General features: G+C 43.6%; 1 protein-coding gene and 1 pseudogene across 1 annotated transcript in view; both read right to left on the reverse strand.

Moving 5' to 3' along the window:
* Positions 1–7,703, reverse strand: part of LOC119916213 (NLR family CARD domain-containing protein 3-like) — a 795,320-nt gene that overhangs the window by 574,400 nt on the left and 213,217 nt on the right.
* Positions 129–2,044, reverse strand: LOC119912505 (annotated as a pseudogene).

Here is a 7,703-nt window from a genome sequence, read left to right on the forward strand (position 1 = left end):
TCAGCCTGGTGGCGAGGTCGGCGTCGCTGTGGATACCGTTTGTGCCACTAACGTCTGGATTTCAGGTAAGATTCAACTGTTTCCGGTGTTTTTTTTAAACGGAAAGACAAAGAGAGAAAAGTCACTTGTTTTGCTTGCAAATAACTTTATTTTTTCACATAATTTACATTTATTTACATAAATGACCTGATATCAAAACATCGTTCTCACTCTTTATCTGTTTCAGTCATTCAGGATCAGGTTACAGTTTCAGAGCTTGTTATTGGTCGCTAATGTGTCTGCTAAGAAGCTTCCCTGGCCAATCAGAACTCTTTGCTGCCTGTGTAAAACGTTTTCTCCCTCCTCCTCCTCCTCCTCCTCTCACTTCTCCTGCTGTCCGTCTTTGTTGATGACGTTTCTGAAGAGCGTGAGCAGCGGCCTCTGGCTGCGCTCGTCCCAGCTCTTCATGAAGCCGCCGTAGCGTTTGCTGGCCGGCGGGCCGTTCCAGCGGAAGTGCTTCATCTTGTACGAACCGTCTTTCTTCTCCTGGACGTCGCCCAGGAGCTGCTGCTGCTCCTCCTCCATCACCTCCTGCGCCTTCTCCTCCTCCTCCTCCTCAGCTGCTGCCAACAACGCAGTGGCCAGCTCCCGCCTCCTTATCTCTCCGGGGAAAACCTCGGCGGACTCCTCCTCCACGCCGTTGGAGGTGTAGACTTTGACCGGCGGCGTTTCCGGCCGACGGCTTCCCCCAGCGGAAATGCTCCATGGAGTAGGAGCGCTTGGCCTGAGGAGAGGAGGAAGGCAGGATGAAGGAGGAGGAGAGTCGGATGGAGGCGGAGGCTGGAGGTGGGCGCTGCCCGGGATGACAGGGGTCTCGGCGGTGAGGTCGGAGTGACAAAGCTGGATGCACTCCTGCAGGAGGAGACGAGGGCGAGAAGGTAGGAAAGTACATTTATTATTAAACCGAATAAGAACAAACAGAGAAAACTGTAAATGTGAGTCTGGATGGTTCTGAGTTTAAAATGATGAGGAAACAGGAGAACGGGATGTTGGTCAGGAGCGTTCTCAAAACTAACTAGTGATGGAAATGACTCTTTATGGGTCCTTTCTGAGAGTCTGCAACACATTAAAACATTCTCTCATACTGATGAACAAGAAGAACAGTAACAACACCCGCTGATAAAGTAGCAGGGTCAAGAAATAATAAAGCTTTATACAGTATATTTCATTAAACTGAAATATTTCAATAAGCCTGAACTTTCATGTTTATTTAAATGATTTCCGTTCTAAATGGCAGTGTGTAACCCCGCCCCCCCGCTCCTCCCCCGCGCCATCGCCGCCGCGCAAACGCACCCATGATTCGAAGGTCAGTGGACGGCAGGCGAGACTTGACAATCCTGATTCGACCTGAGTGCGCTTTGGTTTGTAACTTCATTTTGGAGACTTTATGTTGTGACACGAAACGATAGAAAGTTATTTTGGGGTTAAACTTTATTAACAAACAGCGTGGAAACCTTTATTTAGCTCCCACAGATACGACAAATGAAAACTTAAATACTTAATAATAATAATAATAAATGTTTAAACACCACGGGAGTGTTACCAGCATGCTGCTCTCTGAGTCGAGCTCCTGGCAGCTCGGATGCTCCCAGCACTGACCCACAGCTCCTCTGGCCACGCCCACAAGCACCGCAGCCGCCAATAGCCACGCAGGACACATTCTCCTGCCGACCGGACAAAGACACGGTTATTCACGGCTGTGTTCATAGTTTGTATATATTTTAATAATAGTACATCGGTTAATTAGTACTAGTAGCAGCGGTAATATTTATATAACTTGTATTTTTATATATTCTTTACTGTATATAATTATTGAATTTTAAATTGATGTTTTCAGTCATTTCATCGTCCTCTTCAGTTAAAAGTTATTTTCTGACTTTGCATGTGTAGTTAAGTCTTTGATTTTGTACAGATATGGATAATGATGATAAAGATTCTCACCACTCTGTCCTGTCGCTCTGCGTCTCTTCTTCTTCTCTTATTGCTGTTGTTTTCCTGTCGTTCGGAGGTTCTGTCGATTTCTCTCCTCTTCTGTCGCTCCGACCACTCGGCCGACTTTATACTCTGTCACCAAGGACACGTTCATTCATGCTCGTGAACACACATGGATCCTCCTCCTCCTCCTCCTCCTCCTCCTCCTCCCACACACACTCTTAAAAACGTTCCAGTTTTTATGGGGGAAAAAATAATGAGGAAGAGGAACAATGTCTCTACAAATTACAAACACACAAATAAAATCAACCTTCATCAGTTAATTAAAATAACAGAAACAGAAAACAGTCATTGCAGCCTTAATTGGATCGTTACACACTACACTAGACCAAAGACCAGAAACCGTATAATCTCCATTCAGAGCCTCACTGTTTGTTAAATGTCAGCCGGCAGATTTTGCAGATTAACGCCGACCGACATGCCGTCATCGGAGGGAAGCCGGATTCAGACCTGCGGGTCAGGGTGTACAGTTACACCACACACACCTGCTTCCCTTGTCTGAAGCCTCAGTGTCTCTAATGGTGAGGGTTTATCTCACTACGTCCAGGGAAAGGTGACGAATATACGTCGCCCACCCACCTGGAAGTTTTCTCTAAAGGTCTACGTGCATGACGAGCTTCCACCGCAAGGTTTTCCTCTAAGAAATCTTCTTAAAAGCTGCACTAGGAGTCTAAAATTTAATCCTCGCGTGAATAACACGATTCTCATTATAGACACGACTGTTCATGTTTGTGTCTTCATTTTACAGCTTCTGACAGGTTATATATATATATATATATATATATATATACACACAGGTATCTGTAGACAGTAATATAAAAATAGGCAACATGAGAAACCTCCTGAATGCATGTAGAGGAAACACTGATATTTGTTGTCTCGTGTGGAAAGCACTATAGTCAACTAGTGTCAAGCAAATTTCTCGCTGAGCGAACCAGCAATGCCGCAACAAATGCATCTTCCTTACTTTTTTTTTTTTTTTTACTCGTGCATATTTGTTTACAAATATTTTATCATAATAGTTTTGAACGTTGTACCTCAGATTTGTGAATTGATCCACTGTTTAAAGAGTTTAAGTTCACTCAGGAGCAAAAACAGCCTTTAAACTCCAACGAAATAACGATTTGATATTTATCGTGATAATTACGCTATTGAAAGATATGAAAGTGTTGTTAATTAGCTGTGTGATCTTTATTTTTTATTGCCTATTTGTGAACGGTTGTAACCTCACAGGCTTCTGTCTAAACTCACGTCAACGTTATCTGTTGCAAAATACTACAGATATTGTTGTTCTATTTCAGTGTTTTTATTGTAGTTTATTTAGATCAAACCCAAGTCGTCCCTTAAATTGTATTCTGTTGTTTCTGAAGCTGAAGTCACTCACAGTAAAGTCATTCCTCTGACGGGCCGTGTTTTTGTTTTTCTAATGGAACAAATTGAGCAGCATCAGGTAAATATAAACCCATTAGACTGCGCTCACAGCCTTGAACCTCCATTCAGCCATTACACACGCACAAAGAAACACTCATGCTCAGGAAGAAGAGGTAATGGCATGATGACGTGCCGGACTGATGCACTCATTCACCATCATTTAATGTTAAGAAACATACATCCTTAAAGTCCCCATTATGTCCCGTTATTCTCTGATAAACACGTCATCTCAGCAGTAACGTGTTGTTTCAGATGAAGCTTTATTAATGAGTGAAGCTGAAAACATACTTTGTGCTGGGACTGCTGCCTCCTGTGTCGACATTTGTGTCTTCTAAATTCTTATTTTTCATTTTTTCAGCTGGTCGGGATCTGACGCTGGGAGGATTTCACCAAGAAAGAAACGCGCGAGTATCTAAAAGTTTCAGTTCATCAATATATGCAAGAACCTCTTTATTTTTTCTTTGGTCTACAATGAAATTAAATGAATATCAGGTTTAGAACAAGAACTAGCAAAACCTCGTCATGTCCCATCTGAATATATTTCATGTCCTCACTCTACAGATTTCCTTCTACAGTCCCGCAGCAGCCTTTCCCTCAGACCAGGTCAGCACATTCTTCTTCTTCTTCTTCTTCTTCTTCACATGCTCACACTAAATGAACTAACACTAATACACTGCTACTGTATCAGCTTCAGATTCTACTGATCCCTGCTCACACTGATATTACTGACATTACATCTGACCTGGACCTCATAGACCTGGACTCCACTACATTTCAGGCCAAATGCTGCACTTTTTACTCACTCTGCACATTATTAACACAAACACACAGTAACTATCACATGTTGATGGATCATGTTAGCTTCAGATAGCCAGCGCTATATAAAGATGCTTATACTGTTACTGGACTCGAACACAGTACTTTTACACTGTGCCTGCTGGCTTTTGCTTCTTCCACCGCTGCTTCACATCATCATCTCCATGGAAACACTCTGTTTGTTGAATGGATTATTGTTTCTTGTCTGCAGCTTCACTCACTGATGGATTTTCAAACTGTTCACTCGTCACAAACCTGTGGACTCATTTCTTCTTCTGTCTCTTCCAGGCTGTTGGGGACACCCTGAAGACTCGCTTCCAGCTGCTGCCCTGAGGACAGCTGACACCACGGTCCCAGCAGCACCTGTTCTGGACCAATAAAGACCTTGTGCTGTCAGTCATCTTCACCTTTTAGGAAAACTTCAGCCACTTCCTGTTTCCCGCTCCATAAACCCCAGCTTCTACCTCTCAGAACACCGGAGGGGACACGGCCCCCTCCCGAACCCGACGCCGCGGGACCGGCTCCGGGTACCCGGCCGCACGCGGATTCGAACCACCGCTGCACCGCCTGCCTCGCGGTCGCCATCGAACCCCACCGCCGCCGCCGAGTCCCCTTCACATCTGAACCTTTTCTCCGGGCGCTTTATCTTCTCACTTTGGCTGTTGGACTTCAAAAGTCACTGAGCCTCATAAGGATCGAACCCACAACCTCAGAGCTTCTGAGCAGCCTTCTAACACTCTGAGCTGTTTGATCTGAGACACTGACTCTTTCTTTCTTACAGCTTTTCACTTCTTCCTTTGGACCACCAACTTCAAAGTCTCTGAAAGGAGTGAGGATCGAACCCACATCCTCTAAACACCTGTAGAGGTTTCTAACACTCTGACCACAGGCCAGAGACTCTGACACTAAGGTGTTGTCAGCTCTTCAGTCTTTCCTTTCAGGTCGGACCTCAAATTCCTAAAGTTATTTAAGGATCAAACCCACAACCTCAAGACACCAGCAGCATCTATAGCTTCTCACTGTTTCCTCTGAGTGTGGTTCAGACTTAAAGAGTCCCCGGGGATCGAACCACGTCCACATAGCTTCTGAGCAGCCTTCTAACACTCTGAGCTGTTTGATCTGACCACTGACTCTTTCTTTCTTACAGCTTTTCACTTCTTCCTTTGACTCCAAAATTAATTTATAGGTTTGAGCGGGGATCGAACCCACGGCCTCAGAACACCTGAAAGGTAACGAACACCCCGAGCCACCGGGCCAGACACGCTGCCCGCTCTGGTTTTAAAGCTTCTTGTGGTTTCAGTCTGTTGCACAGCTGACTGATTAACTGAATGACCTCTAAGCGTTTCAGTCACACATGGTTTGAACCTTTCAGGTTCAGATCAGTTGTGCAGCCGCTTCACTCGCTGGCCAGACATGTTGTTTCGAACACAAAGACTAGTTGAGGCCTGAACCCTCAATCTCACAGTCTGAAGCCAGCAGAGCGCCTGTTGGAGCCTTTTACAGAGTTTCACAGGTGGTTTTGTCTGTAAACCGTCTTTAAACTCTCATTTTTCACCAGAAATCTTCCAGTGGATTAAGAATAATTTAAAGTTTCCACTGTAAACTAACTCCCGTCCCAACGTTGGCAGTTAACGGACGGTAAAGAAACTCTCCTTCCTGCAGTTACGTCCCATTGAGAAGTCCTTAATGAAAGTGGATTAAAGAACTCGTATAGGAAATGTTTGACCAACATTTCTTCCTCAGCAGATAAACTCTGTGTCTGAGACCGGAGAGAAAGTTTCTAAAAGTCTTTGTGTGTCTCTCTTTCTGAAGCTCAGATTTGTGGGAGGACTCACAGAGGCAACATGCTAACATGCAGAAAGTTTAATGTTCACCATCTTAGCTTAGCGTGCTGACCTTTGCTTATGAGCAGAACACAAAGAACAGCTGAGGCTGATGTTTAATAGGTTGCAGTGTTTGGTCATTAGCAGTAGCATTAGCATGAGTTTGATCCATCTTAAAGCTGATGTTGAAACCAAAGACTCATGAGCTCTTAGCTTTCAACACGGTTGAAGAAATAAAAAGACAATATCTGAAAAGACCTGCAGTTTGGAGTCAAATCTCCATGGAGGAGCACTCAGAGCTCTCCAGCACGTTAGCTCAGGCTGGTGGAGGATCCTTAAATAAGTTTGAAGGTCCGACAACATGATGAGCTCAGAGTCTCTGGCCCGGTAGCTCAGGGGCTAAGCTGGCTCTACAGGTGTTCTGGGGCCGTGGGTTCAAACCTATAAATTAATTTTGGAGTCAGACGTCAAAGGAAGACGTGAAAAGCTCTAGAAAGAGAGGCAAAGTGTCTCAGATCAAACAGCTCAGAGTGTTAGAAGACAGTTCAGAGGATGTGGAAGTTTGATGTAATGTCAGGCAACATTTGTAAATGTGCTGACCTGGTCTGAGGGAAAGGCTGCTGCGGGACTGTAGAAGGAAATCTGTAGAGTGAGGACATGAAATATTTCAGATGGGACATGACGAGGTTTCAGCCAAACTATCATGAGGAGCACCAAGTAGAAAGTGAGTGTGTGTCACCATGAGAAGGTGGAAATGAAGCGTCAGGCCGTTCATCAGTTTTCAGCTGCTGGAAGAAACAGAAGAAACAACATGAGTCTCTTCTCGTTTCTGCTGGATTTAGTTTGATTAGATCTAATGATCTACTACATAGAAATAAATTAAAACCTACCTTTTTTTAAAATGCAAATGAAGTCATTTAGAAGAGGCTGAAGTTTTCATAGTTCTTATTCTAAACTCCTGATATTCATTTAATTTCATTGTAGACCAAGAAAAAATAAAGAGGCTCTTCCATATTGATGAACTGAAACTTTTAGATACAGAAGCTCTTTCATTTCTACAGTTCAAATGAAAACATTTAATAGAAAATCTTTAATATTCAGAGAGAAAAAGTACATTACACTACTAAACTGTGCACCATAAAAATCCCAAAAACGATAAACTAATATTAAAGTGCTACTTTTATTTAAGTAAGAAACACTGATCAATTTTACTCTGCAGAGTAAATATTGATCATTTCACCTCCTGAGCTGAGCTCTCATTTACTGTAAACTCCTCCCCCTCCTCTGAAGGGAAGCACAACATACGAGGAGGGCAGACGTGTTGGTGAAATCCTCCCAGCGCGCTGATGCAACATCTTTTGTAAACAACTCTCAGCTGTGCTCTGCTTTTAATATCGAATGCAAAAGTCTGTTCTGCTATTTTTCTCTCTGTAGTTAAGTGTCCAACCAAATGTGGTGCAATTGTAAGCAAATTTCCAGATGCTTGATCCTTCCATCATTTCTCAGTTATTGGCGTCCTTTAAAAGATCCAGTCAAAGTTCAACGATGGAAAACAAGATGGAAACATGGCTTTGCTTCAAAGGCGACTTTTACGATTAATCA

Source organism: Micropterus salmoides, unplaced genomic scaffold, assembly GCF_014851395.1.
Source record: "Micropterus salmoides isolate LMB-PRFRI ecotype aquatic unplaced genomic scaffold, ASM1485139v1 Ms_hic_scaffold_1, whole genome shotgun sequence".
In the NCBI taxonomy this organism is placed as follows: domain Eukaryota; kingdom Metazoa; phylum Chordata; class Actinopteri; order Centrarchiformes; family Centrarchidae; genus Micropterus; species Micropterus salmoides.